Below are 18,463 nucleotides of genomic sequence, written 5' to 3'. Positions count from 1 at the left end.
CTTTTCTTCCTTCTGACGTTTAAGCCCTTTCCCTTTCCGCCTTCGCACAATTTTCAAGTTTCACCAATAACTTTAGGTATTACTGTTCTTGTAAACGGTTGTCAGCGACCAAACCATGCCAGGGGCGGCAGGATGCTGGGGCACGACGGCGCGCACAGTGACGCTCACGAAATCACAGTGGTTGCCCACTTTGCCGTTCGCCCTTTCTTGTTACTAAGACGATGCGTATAATCGGGTATCCGGCTGTGCGCGCACACCATGACGGATTCTTGAGCAAAATGCTGCGCCAAGAAAGAAGAATGGCGAACTGGTGAACAATCAACTCCTTATGGCGGTGGAGCGTCGGCTATCGATGTTGTATCAAGCAGTCGTCCAGCGGTAGCACGGTGTGAAACACACAGGTAATATCGAACAAGCCGCCGCTGGTTCGACTACCATCGGCAATCGCACGCTGGACACGCGTTTTGTCCGTCTGCTCACCAACGGACATCGCCAGTTGCGGGGTCCCCTAAGCAAGGGGATTATGAGTCGTTCGGCGATGCCGTCGTCGTCGTCGTCGTCATACTACCGCTGGCCAACCAAACCCGCCTCAACAGCAACAGTCACAGGAGCGCCAGCAGAAGAGCGAAATTACTGCTATGCCAGTACAATGCGCGTGCTGTACAGTCCGTGTCAGCCATCATCAAAGAAATCAACGACATACTGAGAAAAACGCACACAAAGCCAAACACAAGTAATCGGAAGTGCATCCAATTAGCCCGGCTCACACAGTTCTTACGGTCAATCCGTTTGTACCATAATTAGTGTTGATGGTTGCTTCTAGGGATATGAGAAGGTGTCGCAAGTACTGTTGCCACAACTGCTCCGGCTATAGCCATCAAAGAGACGACGTATGAGTCAGGGAGTCACGCTTAAATTTACCGTCGGTTGGACGACACCAAGAGAAGACCACAGCAATGGCTGTCCAGGACAAGGCAAGCCTGTGAGTGAGTGAGTGAGTAAACGAGCGAGCGCCCAAGGAAATGTTGATATTGCGCGGGTCAATGTTTGAAGCTGAAGCACAACGTTAGCTACTACTGTCGCTGTGAGCGTCGCTGCCGCCGCCGCCGCCGCCGCTGCTGCTGTTGTTGGTAACAGAAGCAAAAGTTAATGCCAATCCCGGTTGGTAGCGCTGACGTTTCTGCTCGACAACGTTCTTGCTTGGTCGACCCACGTAAGCGACGAAGGACGCTGCAAATCTTTGTCACACCGCCGCGAATATAACCCCTACCCGCTGCCATCGCAACAGCCGCCGGTTCGGTGGCGTTGTAAATGGACCAGGTCCATGGCGAGCGAGGGCAGATCACTACAATCATCTCCATTACGATTAGTGCTATTACTCCAGAAAACCCAGCAAGTTCAATAGTTACTGGCTATTATGGCTTTTTGTGCTTCCCGTTTGACGCGGTAGTAGTATGCGTCCGCGTAAAACTTATGGCGACTCAGATCGGCTAAACGGCACTGCCCTGCGGTGCCGCGTGGGCGACGTCGACTTACGGTGAAGACGTTTCCAGACACAGAGAAACTGATAGAAATCGGGGGAGAGAGTAAAAAAGTGTCCATTTACCGCCACTGATACTTCTATTGCCTGTATCTGTAACGTGGAGCACGTACGATGCGAGATATCTGAGCTTGATTCGCTTCTAAATGGAGGGGGGTTAGCGGCGCCAGCTCAACTGCCTGTAGCGACGCGTTTACGCCGGCGCATTCCCCGCGATTTGTGACTGCTGCATACGACCTGATCGGTCGAACCATTCGAGGCGATCACACTTTCTCTTCTGTCGCTCTAAGCACCAGCAACGCCGCTTACAACTGCTACAAATGGTACGTCAGTGCTTAGGCCATCGTATGGCAGGCCAACACGTACGTGTCTAAATTAAACTTCAGTTTGTCTAATCAGTGTTACGACCGCTTGTTCCAGTCAGAGGCAACGCTGCGAAAAAAGCTCTCACAGGCTACCATTTCTATCGTACGGTAGCACAGCCATAAGCCGTTGTTCAATTCAATTCTAATCAGATGAAGCGAATACTTCTGCAAAAGCGTCCGGCTGCTGCCATTGCTGAACTGCACCGCGCAATTGAAATCGAAGCTGGTCGAAGGGCTTTGTTACTGACCGATATTCAGTAACAGCAAAAACGATAAAAAAAAAAAACTGATAACATAAGTCATGGACGTAATTAGATAATTGTCGGCCGCAAAAGGTACGAATCAAACATCTAAGTGAAAATCCTAGGAGGTTTAATACTATATGCCAATTTTTTTTGTTTTTATCCCAATAGCCGTCTATTCGTCGACAAGTTCTTGTAAAGGGATCTTTAGTAAAACCGCGCCCGTCACAAGCTATATACAACAATATATATATGATATGGTACGTTGGATTAGGAAAACGTCTTCGAAAAGATGGTTGGGCCGGAGCAGCCCGGTCTACAATAAAAAATCAGATAGTGCAAAATCTATAGTCGTTTCCTGTGAATACTTGGTGTTAGTTAAATGACCACTTTCCCTCATAATCCGCAGATGTTTAAATACTATATGATTATCATTTGGCTTAATTCAATTTCAGATAAGATAACGGCGCTTTAGGTTGAACAGCGGTAATATCCATTGCTAGCTGAAAGAACCACGATACTTCATTGGTATTTGTCTGGATGCACTTCACCCGTCAAATCGCTTCATGGCAGCGCTTTTGCGCCCAGCAAAAATGCCCCGTGTTGTTTTCAACAGCGCTGTCGTTGATCTTCCTATTGTACTGACTCATTTAACTAATATTAGTTAGATTACCTATGTTTACTATCTAGCTATTGTTTTCAGGTTTCGTACGTACGAACGTAAATACTGATGGCAGCATTTGATGAAACATTGTCCTATGGATGACAGGGTACTGGCGGCAACCGCATCATTGCTAGATTAATGCTACGCATCGGTCAAGGAGAATTGCTACGAACTTCAGCTGTGATGGCTCGCTGATTCTTCAATATATATATATTGAGCTGAGCTAGCTAACAAGGCACTAACCCGAATCCCTGGATACGCCACTGAAACCTGTCTTTTTATCCAAACTGTACCAGATTCTTTACGGGAACATTGCACCACTTCTCTGTGACCATGTACGAACCCATAGGATAATCGCGACTAGTTAACGCCTTAATTATCAAAAAGGCATGACACATATACACATGGGTGAGTGTATATGTGTCTGCATCAACGGCCATTTTGTGTCTGATCTGTTTTGCAAACAAATAATTTGTGATGTCAGTCAAAAGTAAAATTTCTGTATGAAATACCAGTTTAAATTTAAGAAATATCAAAAACTACTGAGCTCTCTAGATGTTCTTTGTCATTAATATTATTTTATAAATCATTGTTTTTCTTTATCAGGATCCACTTGTACCGTTGTTACTTCTACAACGCCACCGCTGTCGTAAAACGTTTTTCTCGCTGTGTATACATACATACATAGAGGATTAGCGAGGAACACATCCAGTCGTATCATAAACATTTGCGACCGATTGCATCACTCCACGTTTCATCCGCTGATGGAACCGATCAATCTGATTTTGAGCATTTTACGAGATAAATCAGCGCGAAATAATTTTTATAGTAATCCACCTTATATCTTGCACCAACTCTACCGTTTTTTTCAATGATCTATTTCACGTTCCCCGATGATCCCCCATGCAAGCTGCAGCTGATCCATACGGACCACTATATCGCCTGTCTGTCTATTACTTAATATAGAAACGAGGGTATTTAAGAGAAATTTCGCTAATAAACCCACAAGTGCAACTATTGCAACCGGTTTTTGTTGACTTTTAACGACGGAAACTGTCGATTACGAATTCCCGCAGCTACGCCCCCGTGCCCATATTCGTTTGCTACCAAAACGTTCGACGGCGCGTTACGTTCTATAGTAACTCGACAGAGCTTTCCAGTAGTGCGCATACCGTATAACGTATATTGTTTTTGATCTCGGTCCGACGTTTTGTCTTTTCAGTCCATACGATACAGGGCTTTATAGAGCTTTAAACTTGGTTCCCACGGGCAGCGACTCGAGCACCGCCCGTCGAGATGTTGAAGTGTCAAGCGATCACAAAGTGTAGCTCAGGAGACCTACAGCAGAACGGCTTCAGGCTAGTGCGGCCAGCAAAGGCTATAATAATAGTACAACTTTCGTCCCTCGTTTGGCAGAGACAGATTTCAATTCCGGTTGGGGCGGAGACGACTGTTAACCGAACGCGGCGGTTACGATTTTCTTTCTGAGTTCGCTTGGCTTTTTCTTTTGTCCGAGACTGCAGCATCAGTGTGTCTGTTTTGCTGCATCTGACCGTTCATCCTTGGCCGTTGGGCAGTAACGAGTATCGCTCACAGCGTAAGGTACTCTGAGTGAGATCGTAACCGGGTGAACACACGCGCTGACCACGTGACAATTCAAAGCGTAAACGACAAGCGTGCCACCCAAACGAGAAACGTTCAGGAGAAATATATAACATTCCCATATATACCTCCGGCGGGATGAAACGACGTTCCTCAACTATGTACAGCTGCAATATAATATAGTCGCAGCGTTAAGCGCAGACAATTGAGGTCAGGAATATTAGCCAACAGTATTTTATATTCGTATGTTTTAAAAAGAAGGCTGGTTAATGTGTGGTCGCAATAACAATATGTGTATCAGTTGCTCGTTAAGAGTCAACATGCTACATTTCAACTACACATGTACACAGCCCCATATCATAGACTATGTACTGCATTACATACACCAGAAGTTCAATAGATTTAAAAGAAGCTCGAAAGTTCTTGTCTTTATTTCGCATATATACACGCATGTAACCGAGTGCTTTATTGCCGCTGCACTTAAAGCAAGAGCTCTCGCTTTCCTTAAAATATGACGTCCTTGTTTATATCGTTTTGATATTCGGGGTATACAGTGTGAGCGGGCTACGGTTACACGCTAGTCCATGTACGTGTAATTATTAATGCTGTTTTATACTCTCTGCTCCTGATAATTGAACAGTGCCCTATGTACATGTACACGTGTGTACTTTTCTCTAATCACACGTAAACGTATATATACCCGCCATTTGTTAAGGATAGAACACTGTGACGCGACAAATCAGTCTGATAAAATCGTATAGAAATCAGCGCTTGTTTGCTTATTTAATGCAAACGATAGTTGCTTTTATAACCTTGCGCTTCGTAATGCCTTCACTCTGTCGTTCTCTATTTATGTATAATAGTTATACCACTTATGAGTAAAATAGTGAAATGATAGTATCAGCGACTAGGTTGACTGTCGCCGTGTGCCAGTGGTCAGAAGCGATTTGCGTTATGCCCCACTGCTCTAGTATTCGTAACGCCGACTTTATCCGACATATGCATTCCATCGAACCCCACTGTAGAATGGGCAAAAACAAATCTACGCCGTTGACGCATCCGTACCATTGTCGATTCTACAGCACCTGCCATTCGTCAACGGCAACGGTTCACGTTAAGGGTCAAAAATTTACAAATTCAAATAGTGATACCGCCAGCAACGTCTGTAACGGTAGAACCAACAAGCTATCAAGTGGCAAGGTGCGATAGATAGATAGTCCGGCCGGACCCATCACGCCGCCGATTTGCGTCCACGCGTAAACATTTTGCCTATAATTGATCTGAAGAAATTTGCGGTTGTATGGCTTAACGGCTACAGTGGCAGCAGCGATCAACGGCGGTTACCACTGAGAATAAATTGCATTTCGTTACTGCTGTTACCATCTTCATAATCGAACCGAGAGACCAGAGCGTACCGCATACTGGGCGCGATTTCGTTGCTTTATGAAGTTGTAAAGCCCGTTTTTGCAGTATAGTGTGGGTCGTTCTTTTAACGTAAAGCCTATTGCGCGATTAAGGGGCCTGTGATTATCTAACTTGAATTACTGGTGAACATTGCGTACGCACCGATTAGGCTTGACGTTTGAATTTGCTATTACAATGCAAAAAAAAAAGAGCCGTCAGGACACACAATCAAAAAATACCCCATCGGCTCGACGCTGGCCTGCGAGTAATCTACTACTGCCGGACGCAACTTCACCACACGGCAAAATGAAACAGATAAAGCGGCGTATATATATATGCATGAATGACTACTGTATAGGTAGTTAGTTGAGCTCCTTTTGCTTGTCAGTTATGGGTTCAAAGCGTTAGTATCAATCGGACGGCTAATGAGGGCAGACTGAGAGTAGCGCCCCTTCAATAGCGGCAACCCCTTGCCACTTTGGCAAAGGTAATGCTTCACTGTGGCTTACATTAACTTCTCTCTCTTTTTTTTTGTTAAAAAATAAGTAGAAGAAACAAAAACCTCCGAAGGAACTAAAGCCAACTGCGAACATCAGCAACATCTGTCTACCTGTTGTAACTCGTCAATAGTCCGTACGTTATTTATATGATCATGTTATTATTTGTTATTAACGGCTGCGTAACATCTCGTTAGTTTTCATCCTTCAACTAATTCCTCGAACAAGAATTACCGAAGATAATATTACGTAGATTTATGGGCAATAACAGGTATGACGACTACCATCTTGGGAAAGTTCAGCTTGAGTGTTGACCTCGGCATCAGGCGTAGTTTGGAAGCTCACGGCTTCGATTCTTGAAAACAAGACGCAAAAGCTTAAAGATTTCTTTGATTCAGTAGCGTTAATCCTTTCTCGCGAACATCTTGCCAACACAATGGCTTCAAGGATTTGTAAAGCAAGCATTACGCCTGCAAATGTGTCTTCATAGTGAATGTTGGTAAAGATATATAAAACAGTATACGATCGAAGAAATTGGCTATTGAAATACCATAGGAGTACATGGTTTCCTGCGAAAGAAACTTTAACGGATCTGTAGATTTTTTGATTCAGTAAGGATCAAGGCATACTGTGATTACGCTTTTACAGCGCAACAAGTCCGGCAAGCAGATCTAATCAATGAATTATCAATAACGAATTATACACATGGAGATAGGATGGACAATTTTTTAGTCGAAGTAGCCCCACCTCTTGTAGGTCCTATTGTCTCTTCTGCAAAGGACAAAAACCATTTTTTTTTGCAAAGACCATTCTTTTTTTTCCAGTGAATATCCAGTAAAGATAGGTCTAGTGAAACGATTTTACTTTGTTGTTCGGTAGCACTTTTAAAAATAGGTAGGTGAAATCAAAATCAATATTGAAGAGAACATTTATAACCTATCATATATAAACTGTTTTTCTGTTATCTTGTCCACGCTAACGTGATGCGCCTATGAGAAACCGCATTGCTACCATGAATCTATGCATAGCTCTCTACCGTAACGTAATAATAAATCTCGTTTTAAGAGCTAATGAATAAAATCTAGCTGGCTTGTAGAATAATGTTAAGCTGTCATAAAAAATATATATATATGTATATATATATATTCCATAGATCAGTTGGTTTATGTCACCAGACGCTAGGTAAAGTAGTTCCTTTTCAGCCGAAAACTCTCGGCGGTTGTTTCGTCTAAAGTGTCGTATTAGTTTTAGCTTATAATGCATCACAGCGTTCAGCGCTTGTGGGCTATGCCGGTTTGCGACAGTGAATTCCTATTACTGTAATACTTAGCCAAGTTACTACAAGTCATTTATATAGTATGTATATGGCCATTATTCAGGACTTAATATATATATAGCGCCTAGACTAACTTCGTATAGCCGTTTATAACTTGTCGAGTTCTCCATCTGATTTATTGTATAGCGCCATTCGAACTTCGTGTTTTGGGAGAAAGCAACTACATGAAGATAACAAGCAGTGCGTATTCCAACAACGACCGCAGCGGTCGCATTAATCTTCCATTTTATTTAATATCGCCACTTTTCTATCGATCCCAGCGCAATTTGAGTGTTTGGCCGTTTCTCAGTTAACTTTTTTTGCATCTATCACGCCCTGGTGACTTTCGAAGCGTCATTAAAAGCTGCTGGCCTCTGCGTTCCCATCGCCGCCACCGTCGTCGACTTCTACATTTTCGCATTGATAGAAATTCTAGTGTTCCTATCGGTACATACAGTTTGTACGACACTTGTTCAATGTGTTTTTTCGTTTGTCTCTAAATAAATCGGAGTTTTGCTCACCCCTGCGCCACTGAATTCGCGTACCCATGATAATGGTATCAGTGAGTGTCTGTATCAGTTGAGTTTCGATTTCGGTAGCAGTAGTGACGCAGGTGAAAATGCAGGGAACGGCGCGATTGTAGACATTTAGCTCAACAAACCAACGGCGCACATACACAGTTGCAGAGACTCGTAGAAAGCCGCAGATGTACGTATCCCTTGTCCGTAGTTTGGTGGAGCACATCGATGCTGGAGTGAGCGACGATGGCGGCAGCAACGTCGGATATCCCGCAGCAACCTACAGCCTCAGACGTCTCCGGCCGCGCCTGATGAGCTGTGGTTACGCTCGAAGGAGTAATAGTCTTGCGCTGACTTTCGTTCTATTATAAAAAGATGTTGATATTTTTTCTGCGTAGCTGTTTCTGCGACTGGCAATCCAGAACCACTAAACCATCCCGCCGTTACTTCAACCCCCGCTTCACATGGATGTTAAGCCTCGATATTGCTGCTCGTGTCGATAGGGTGGCGATGATGAGTCTTCGAAAAACGTACTTCGTGCGTCGCCGCGACGTTCGCTCTCGTTGGGCCGTGGTTACACTGTTTGTTGCAGCCACACCATGCTATGTGTCTGGACAAACCACAAACGGAAGAGGGTCATGAGTCTTCCTCACATCACCACTAAATATCTGCAGGTAATGGGTTACGGAACGTAAAAGCAGCTTAAGTTGCTGGGAACCTGTGTTCAGTTGCAACATTGGTGTTGCTTCTGTTTATTTTCCTTATTTGTCGTTGTGACTGAGGCTGCTGTTGTAGTCGAATCGGACCACCATCGGAGGAACATGAATTTCGATAGTGACCGTAACAATGCCCTCATATGACGGCGCAATATAGAAAGGAGTATGGATATATCGTATAGTACAAGATGGTTTTCAAGAGGTAATGTTGATAGAACGCTCCGTTGAGAACAACGTAAGCACGTCTAGCTTTTACGACTGATGTGTGCGTTTATCGGTGAGAAGTAGTGAAAAGCGTACGAAACTAAACGAAAAGTGAGCAGAAATAATGCTGAGATTAACAGAGTGGTATCCTCAAGGAGTTCGGGTAGGTTTTCATCGTCGACGTCGCAGCAACGTACGTGAATAGAAAAAACCTCGTCGCCGGAAAGATAGTCGCCACTAGCGAGAAGATACCTGCAGTAGGCCATTTTGCAATTACTATGATCGCCTCATACACGTTGCACCTCGTAATAGTCATCAACGACAGGAAGTGTTGGGTTGATTTACTAGTCTGTTTGCGGTAGTTTCAGCCGTGTACCCATATGAGTTTCAGTAGTAGCAGGAAATTCTGTCGTATTTTACCACTGGTATTAATTGTGTCAACCATAAGAGTAAAAGCACTTCAATGTATGATGAAGGAGTGATGTTTTAAGCGAAAAGAAAAAGCCTAAATTATATACAAAATGTGCATATACCGTTTTTCCGACAATATCGAAACGATTTGTTGACCAGTTATGTGCAAGTCAAACGAGGCCACTGAAATCATGCACGGGAAATAATAGCTAAAGCAAGTTGACGAGACGAGGTTTCCGTATCATTCGAGGCTTGAGCGATATTATAGCAGAATGATGAGATTCTCCAACAGACTGCAGCGATTAGTAAGGCAGAATTTTACAGCGTCCTGTTGGAAGGCTAATGGCCAATATCATCAGCCCAGCCCACAATAGGACACTTTTCACTAGAGGTAATAGAACCGGAAGTTGGGGGGGCACAGCGCCGTAAATCGTGTGTCAATCACCGGTCAATTACAGGTTCAACCCATGTCATTCTATGCGTGTCAAATACGAATGAATGAATTCTATGGATGACCAAAGACAAATTGCATGTGATCATTTTGATAAATGACAATTAGCGCAGCAGCGAAAAGTGGGAGACCGTTGCAGAGCTTCGAAACCGTTATACATAACGTGTGAACAAGGTGTGTTTTTGGCTACGGATATGAATCGTCCCATAGGTCAATATGTAGATTATATATACATAGAATAACTAGAGTGTATCTGGTATACGATTTTTACAAAAATAACAAGGCAGATTTTTGGACATTGAGCTCATTTTATCTTGTTAAATGCGGTATCTCTCACAGATAGAACTATGTTGTTTCTGAAGTATCAACAACAGCCGAAATCAAAGCAGTATTCAGACGATAAGTTAGTGATGCTGTCTTCTGAACGACGTACGTTTGCTCTGCACTTAATTCGAACTTACCGCTAAACGTTCTACAGTGTTAACGTAAATCCCTTATCGTCCTATTTCTAACATTAATTAATAAAAAAGATTAAACAGTAAATTGCGATGGTCAAAAATAGATCAACGAATGTAACATTTAGTTTATATATCGCCGTGTCCGCGCCCCCAAGAATGGTACAAGTGTTCCGTTCGAGATGGTGAACGTATTTGTTGGTGATTACTTCGTTCATCGCCAACAGACTATTCGCTCATCGTCATTCAGCGCGCTTAGATTACCCAATGAAGGACGCCTTCACTATTGTTTCAGTAAAATAAAAACACCATGTGAATGCTAAATGGTGAAGGCATAAGCAATAGCCCGCTATCTTCACTCTGGCGAGGGCCAAGTTATGAAACTTAAGTACATGGACTAAACTAGACGTCTAAGCTTTCGTTACTGACAGCCGCGAAGCCTATTGAAGCATCCGCAAATAACAACAGAAGTGACCCTACTGGAAGCGTGCCTGTCATTTAGGGCCGTAACGACATGACGATTCTTAATTTTTTCAGTATAGATACAGTTGATATTTGAAGCCTAAAAGGTTCAAACCAAATGAACTGTAGCACTGCTCTGAACTAAAAAAAAACGCCAGAGTTCAGCGATGTGTTGATATCAGACAATGTCGACAGCGATCCCTGAAATCCGTCAGTTTTTGTCCAGGCAGATCCAAGGGAGCGTAACATGAACATGACGCAACCATAATCCTTACGTATTTATTCCCACAAGATATTATAAACTGTTCGAATAAACGTAAACTTAGTCACCTCGCTATCATCGCTAAATTGGTAGCGTAAATGGTAGTATTCATTTAAATAGATATAATACGAATATCTAATCGAACGTAAAAACTAATGATCTATATCAGTTCTTGCAAGTCTGAAGAAATATGGCCGGAAAATTTGTATTTAAATGAGACGCGCAATAGAATAAATTGACCACCCATTGAATTTTATATTGAAAGTTGAGAAAAAAAAAAGTCAATTTTGGTGGTTATTTATTGTTTTCCTTTGGTCTAAACTAGAATTATAAATCTCGACATAATCATAATTTTTGTGAATATAAACCCGTAATCCAAATCTTATTTGAATCCGCTTGCTATTGGGAGCAGCTGTTGGAACGTCGCCCTTTACAATCAGCCGTGAACGCCTCTACCTGCTAAAGTCCTGGTGAGTGAACGTTCATTCTTATACTTCCATAAATATAATACGGTGATAGAAAGCGTCTGAAACGTGCGTCGTGATCGACTTTACCTGCGAAAATTATCTATCGCGGCCACGTTGGGTAGCTGAAAAAACAATGAAAGGACATTCTTACACAGCTCACAGCCGACGAACCGCAACCGAGCACCGACCATCTCTTTATTTTCCTTTGTCCAATACAAGACGAACTACATAAGTGTACATACAGAGTGAGCCGGCAATTATATTCTATTGTATCGTTGACTTTTGTTGTGGTAAAGCTCAGTGCGCATCCGTGCGCCTTTACCATACGCTGTCCTTTGTGTGTCAAATAGGTGTTAATTTAAGGATGAAAGTTGCCAATTGCCGGGACGCTTAGTTTGTTAAGGACCTCTTAGTCTAGCTCTGTTTTTGACAATTACATGCAGTAATGCTTGTAGTTGGCGCAGGACCCTTACACACGTGGCATCTCAGTCTTATGATCAATCATAAAACGACCAACAAAAATCCCTACAATATGTATACCCTTGTTTGAGTTAGTAGATCCATCTTGTTGTTTTCACGAATACACCGAACCGCTATCAACAACTATGTAGCGCAAAATTAGAGTTACAGATACTGATTATATATATATATATATATAAGCTAAAAATAATATAAACCACAAGTTTCCACATTAATCATTTTTCCATTGGGCAAATTTCCTATTTATTGAATACGACACTCACCAATAATCATCGTCATTCAAACGGTCAGTGTGTTTTTAGCGACCGCCATTGCAATCATAGCAGAGGCCTTTTTCCAGTCAGCTGAGAAAAGACGAAGCAAGTTATCCATTGTTCATTGGAATCAGCACTAGATCACTGTGGGACTGACTGTCTATCTGCCAGTTTACCGTTACATTACAGTTTATTTGAACACAGGACAATGTTGGGCGGTACGGGCAGTTGCCCTTGATAAAATCCACCAGAGGGCGCTGGACAGCTGTGTCCTGCGTACACCTGTATGTAATAGTTACATATTTACGCAGACACTATGCACTGTAATACGACTGAACAAAGGTGGCACGCATGGCCCACTGTGGCTCCAAACCTACAATTGTACTATGGGTGACTAGTTTTGCCTCTAGCGCATTATCCATTTTGCTTATGTTGTTTGTCGGCTAAGCTACCGGAAGGTATGGAAGACCCAGTGGAAGCTACGGTGGCTCCCTTCCCGCCCAAATCGGCGTAATTACGTGCCGTAAACTAGCTATGCAAACGTCTCTGTCCAGACTGACTCAGCATGCAAATGGTTAGAGTGGCAGCTTTTTGCTGAGGCATTTAGGGGTACAAATGCCAATGTTTTAGGGCCTACAGTAGGCCGCACGGACGGGGATTATTTATAGAGGATAATGAAATTATAGGTAAATAATATCGTTCGATAACTAAACATCCTAGGACAGTTGATGATACCACTAAATTGATACTGTTGCATGCACTGATAACGGAAGACGCGTATCGATACGATATTTTTTACGATTTTCTGAAGTGACATGTGACCTAGCGAAATAGCATATTGAACGATAAAAATCATAGAATGCTACTCCCGAGAAAGCAAAAGGTTTACCCAGAAAATCAAGTAATACCGCTGATAAATGTATTCCTGATGAACGTATCGCTGGATGTTTATCTCGTTGCTGCTGCTCGAATACTGCTGTTAATTCTGACAATACAATAGTCTCGCTTCGTATAGCAAAATACTTTAGGGAGGGATACGAAGGCGTGCTGAACGATCATTAAATCCCGGACATTGTACGCCACAGAGATATAGTCATGAAAAGGAAAGAAACGATTTCAAATTAGTTTTATATGTATCTATTCACTTTTGAGAGAAAATGTTATTTTTTTTTTGGTAAATAGTCAACCTTTCATTTCATGTGAATCTGACTCTGAGCGAGATGTAACGACGCGCCGCAAAGTGGCACTCCGACAAAAGTATAAATCGGTCCATTGAGCATTGTATTATCTTAATCAGATATATTTTCTGGCATCCATAACTCTAATAATCCGTTTTAGGACAAAGAAAAATCTATTCGAAATTGATATCTATTGAGATTATACATAAATATCAATAAGGCAGTGTTAACGCCACCTCCTTACCACGTCACAATGCTTGTTGTAACGTTGTGTGTCTGGGTCCCGATGTACAAATGTCGAGACGAAAGGAAAAAAGGAAAAGTTACATGAAAGTCTGCATCTAGCCCTTTGACTTTGTTTCAAGTTTCGTTCCCTCATGCTCAGACAAAAGCTTTCCAGGTTAATCCAGCAACAAGCTGATTTGTTATGTCACTGTTATGATTTAGATTGATTTTCAGCCGAACACAAGCAAAAACATATACAGCTTACAAATACGAAGGACCAATGAGATAACCGTTTCACTGATTTCCTGGAAACAGCAGCAGTTCTTTTCTCGGTACTTATTCGATTTTAGCTATCGCTTAATAAAAAAGGAAGGATAGATTCATCATGAATTGTTTGTTGCCCGATCCTTCTCTATATGCAGCAGTGTACAAAAGTTGAGCAGCAGAATTACTTTTTTTTTTTTTTTTTTTTTGGCCTTCTTCTCAACTCAGCTAGAAATAAGTGGACATGCACATTTTTCTAAAATGACCTGTACTATATTTAGGCATCTTGTCACGAACCGTCTACGCAGAACACGCATCCATCTGTCTAGACGGATAATAACGTTGCGTTTTATGTTGTCTCTGGCAGCCTCGTGTGTGGGCAGAAAGCCAGCGATTGTATGGCTCCTTCTAGTGCGTATTTAGTCTCAGGTCAAACGTTATCGCATTCAGGTTGTGTGTAAAGGTTACCCTCTGTTAGTCTGGAGCCATGGCTGCCGACCGTGTTAGCAATAGCCCCCCAAAAACGTAAAGGGTCACCAAAAATGACCATCAACCAAGATGCACACTAGATTTTATGTGAATATAAAAACAATTACAATTTAGTTAACACTTACAACGATGACTGTAAAAAAATACATTACTGCTCAAACCCAACAACTCTTTACCTACTGAACGTCCGGAAGAGTGTGTATTCTCTATACTACTAAGGATTATCACTATGCTAATAGATACAATTATAAAACAGATAAAATGGATCTATCATGTCGAATGGTGAAAAACCTCGTAGTGTTTTCAGATGGAACAAACTATCTATGATATTGATATACAAAAAATGTACATGTTCGGCCAGGCCAAAAGCTTGCGATCTTCGTGCAGCTTGTACATATAGTACTAATTCCCAATCCAAAAACGGCAGTACCACTTGTTGATATAGCCAGTGTTCAAAGCAATTGCCCTTCTAACGAACTTATTACCACTCTATATAGCGTTAGTCAACATTATTCGTTTGAGTAAAAGCGTCACGAATGAATGTCTAGCGCCCATCAGTTGCCCTTTGCCCTGATCGTTTTCGACTTCTAGTAATTAGCATTAAACATACTAAGTAGCCTTCCCATGCCCCTAATCATTCAAATTCGAATTTGTGCAAAATGCAGGTACGTTTCCTCGTAACATGCACATGTACGCTGTTCTCGGTCGTACATCATCCTTGCACGACCTTGCCTTTGGCAGCCTGCGGGAAACATCACTAGGCATTGTTTGACAACTTTTTGAAATCTTCTCTCACCTCCGACAACCGCATGGTCCACTACTCCTCGAACAAATGAACAAGTGGACATTATAGCACAATGACAGGTCTTCATCGACAACTGTAGCTATATTAGCGGCAATGGTGTAGCAGCTGAAACCCGGGCGAATGGGCGCTGAACCCAGACGATCCGATCAAACGCTCTTAGCGGAGGAAGAATGGAAAGCCCGTTGAGAAAATCGGCCCCCCACTCAGAAGGAGGGTCTAGCACCCGCTCTGCTGTCATCGGCTACTGCGTGATGCGTTGAACTACGTCGACGATGGTGGCCTCCGGTGGAAAGGCACCTGCTAGTATCGTCTCATTCGAAGACTTCGTTCTGCCTTTGGTTGGAGCCCGTTCGGACTACAGAGCTGCGTTGTTACGCGATTCAAAATCGAAAAAACCAAACCCAGTTGTTGGAACAGGTTCAATATGGTGCAGGCAGGTTGAACGTTGCCGCGTAAGCGGTGATTCGACGGTGAGAGTAAGAACTTCACTGATGTTTTGATTTTTATCCGGTGGGAAGATAGCCGACATGTGACACAGTCTAAAGCTGCTTCATATTATCACCCGCCGCATCGGCTTGAAAGCGGTGACTCGCGGGATCAGTTTGGCTGAATGCGAATTTCCACATTTCGCTAACGATCGCCTATGGCCAAAGTCCAATGGAGAGTTGAAATGAACGCGTGTTGGCGGAAGGCTAAATTCTCTGAAATGAATACAGATTTTGTTTTTTTTTTTTTAAAATCTAGTTTGAAAGCTTAGTTGCGTTTTAAGAGATTATACGTTTGTGGATCGAGGTATTCAACGCTAAAGCTACCGAAACCCCTGTTGGACTTATTCGAAAAATAACTTATCTTTATAATAAGTTAATGTTTTTATTAGTGCGCGTAGACATTCAATGGCGCAGTGTTCAACAGCAATGTGAGGACGTGTATTGCTTGGAAACGGTCGTTTTGTCTTTCATGTACAAACGTCCTCAATAGCTTACTTCATCGCTGGCACCACTGTTAGCATACTCATACTGCACGGGGAGCCATTCGCCTAATAATATATGATGTGCACAATATAGGCTGTGTCCTCTAACTTCTTTAACTTCATGCTTCTGGGCCTTACGGTCTTTTCATTATTGATGTTGTGTACCTTTTCTAAGGTTTTACAACTGGACGTTAGCGGTTACGCGATCGAACCGTATTGCAAAGTGGAGGCAGCGGCTTTTTCCTATATTATATACAAAAACGTAAGATGCATATATTCCAAAATACCTGGTTCAGTGGCCATTCAATGATCGCATTATGAAGACAAGTGCTCTTTGTACAGATCGGTATTACACTGATGCACACGATTAAGTGGTGAGTTCTAAGTTATCAATCGAATGCCTAAATCGTTAAGTTGTTTATTGAAATCATTTAATTAATAAAGAAATTGATAGCATCTTATATGCATTCTCCCGGTTGTTCCCCCCGCAAACCCCCGCTACATTTTCTCCGAATCATGACAGGCAGCCCTATGGTTTATTGAGTTGTTTATCTCAATCCGTCGACAATTTGTAATCGATTCCTGTCTGTTTATTCAGACGGTGCTTGTCGATGATCAAAGATACTCAGTCCTAAGTTACTTTCAAATTTTTTTGTTGTGATACATGTTCAGATAACCTTTTTTCCGCGTAGCTCGCGCCGTACACAGTGCAACATTGGCGCTTTACAATAACCGTAGAAATCGACAAGCGTAATGATAGCACAAATCGAAACGCTATATATCCAACAACGTCACCCTATAGAGCAGTAAATGTTGTTATTATTACTATTATTAATTGATTACATTGGTGTATCTATCTATGGTGTATGGTGTAGATTTCAACGATATCAGCAAAACTCGAAAACAAACCTTGACATCTGTGTTTGCAATGACAAAGACGATCAGACAAATACCTTAGATTTATTATATTTACGATACAGGAGCCTCCAGTTCATTGCTGGCGGTCGTTGGTTGTTGCTGCTGCTGCTGCTGTGAAATAATACGGCATAACGTGAAAATCAGTTTTTTTTTCCGATTACGCAAAAATACTAAGTATCGCCTGACGCAAAAGCTGAGGCGGTACGCGCAGAAACGACACAAATCTATCGATGAATCTGCATCCCGTGCTACACGTACGGAGTGGCTTGTGCAAGGCACGACGTGGACAGAAATAGCTATCGGTACTAACAAAAATATCCGGCAGATTAAAACGTGATCACTCATAATGGAACGAAACGAATTATAAGTAAACTCGGAATTTCTATAAAAAACCTTCAGGTTCTTTACAGCTTCCTTTTTTCACAGCAGTTGCCGAAGCCTGCTAGAGAAAACGCGTGCCAATAGGTACTATTAGGCTTACGACACGATAGCAATAATAGTAGTCATTGCTTAGCAATAACAGAGTAAGCGATTGCTATGAATTGTGCCATTGAGATTGCGCTACATATAGTGGACGTATTTTGCTTTTCCTAACGCTATTCGAACGCGTGTACGATGTTATAAGACAGGCTTTGCGCGCATTCGTTTGTATAGTATACGTCAAGTGCGAAACGTTTTTTGTCGGAGTAGAGACCGACAGGGTCTGGTGACCTTTGTTCTATGTATGTAAGGCTGCTACGTGCTTTTGGACAGCTGTCGTGCTATCTATTTGGTGATTAATGGTAGCATTGTCGACGAATCGATGCACGTATATAAGATTAGATATATTTATTCACTCTAACCCATTGCCACCGCGTTACATTGACCTTGTACTGTACAATGACGACGTCGCTGATGCTGACTTCGATGATAGTAACGATAATAGTAATAAGAATTGCAATGATAATTACAATGGAGCCAAATGGCAAACACTTCTAGTTTTGTCGATCGGAGAGGCAGATAATGGAACGAAGTCAGATCATTTAACCTCGAACTTCGCGGGAAGGGTCGGCTTTCGCCGACGACGACGACAGCATCGTTGCTGCCCACCGAGTAGGCATCGAAAGATTACACGAAAAGAAATATTTTATTTGCATTAAAAAAATATGCTTAAGTTTCATCCTAAGAACGCCTCTTGCGACTTGTTTAGTAAATTATATGGCATTACGGCCGAGGTCGTATTTATCCCAACGTTTAACTTTTGAGTGAAAATATTGAATTTGAGTTTGACCTTGTCTTTTGTGTATAGTCGATTCGCGCGTACAG

General features: G+C 42.4%; 1 protein-coding gene and 2 long non-coding RNA genes across 3 annotated transcripts in view; 1 reads left to right on the top strand and 2 right to left on the bottom strand.

Moving 5' to 3' along the window:
- Nucleotides 1-18,463, bottom strand: part of LOC111263103 (uncharacterized) — a 123,536-nt gene that overhangs the window by 29,323 nt on the left and 75,750 nt on the right. The gene's annotated exons all lie outside the window — the stretch shown is intronic.
- LOC111263107 (uncharacterized) lies at nt 348-4,832 on the top strand. The gene is made up of 2 exons (XR_002682027.2): nt 348-2,240; nt 2,603-4,832. It is a non-coding gene; the product is annotated as an uncharacterized LOC111263107 (long non-coding RNA).
- LOC147753116 (uncharacterized) lies at nt 11,335-17,557 on the bottom strand. The gene is made up of 2 exons (XR_015312152.1): nt 12,319-17,557; nt 11,335-11,697 (listed from the first exon to the last, which is right to left on the bottom strand). It is a non-coding gene; the product is annotated as an uncharacterized LOC147753116 (long non-coding RNA).

Source organism: Varroa jacobsoni, unplaced genomic scaffold, assembly GCF_002532875.2.
Source record: "Varroa jacobsoni isolate VJ856 unplaced genomic scaffold, vjacob_1.0 scaffold_734, whole genome shotgun sequence".
Taxonomy (NCBI): Eukaryota; Metazoa; Arthropoda; class Arachnida; order Mesostigmata; family Varroidae; genus Varroa; species Varroa jacobsoni.
Note: the sequence above shows the minus strand (reverse complement) of the source record. Positions and strands in the feature narration are given on the sequence as shown.